Below are 441 nucleotides of genomic sequence, written 5' to 3' on the forward strand. Positions count from 1 at the left end.
CCCCCCCCCCCCCCCCCTTTTAGAACACACTTTGCTGTGGTTCCGGGTGTACCGACAACGCAACGTCAGAAGACTGCCTGTCACTGATTGGTTAGGGACTGCGTCACGAGGGACCTGCCATTTTTTAATAATGGTGCGCCGGTGGAGTGTTTCACCTCGTTGCCTGCAGCCTTTTTCTAGATCTCTCCTTTTTTTTTGAGTCTGACAAAAAGCCACAGACTCAGCAGAATGTTCAACATCGCCACCGTGTCCTCCTCTGTTGTGTTGCGTATCTTGTCGGGGTCTTCTTTTCTACCACCCGCCTAATGGAGCACGGAGCAAGGAGTGCCGTGTCAATTTTTGGACTCTGGGACCGCCCAAAATTTACAATGAGCCCACCCAATAGAGCTGTTACTGAAGCGTAATGGAAAACCACCCGAACCGTGTTGAACAGAGTTGAGC

Source organism: Kryptolebias marmoratus, linkage group LG9, assembly GCF_001649575.2.
Source record: "Kryptolebias marmoratus isolate JLee-2015 linkage group LG9, ASM164957v2, whole genome shotgun sequence".
Taxonomy (NCBI): Eukaryota; Metazoa; Chordata; class Actinopteri; order Cyprinodontiformes; family Rivulidae; genus Kryptolebias; species Kryptolebias marmoratus.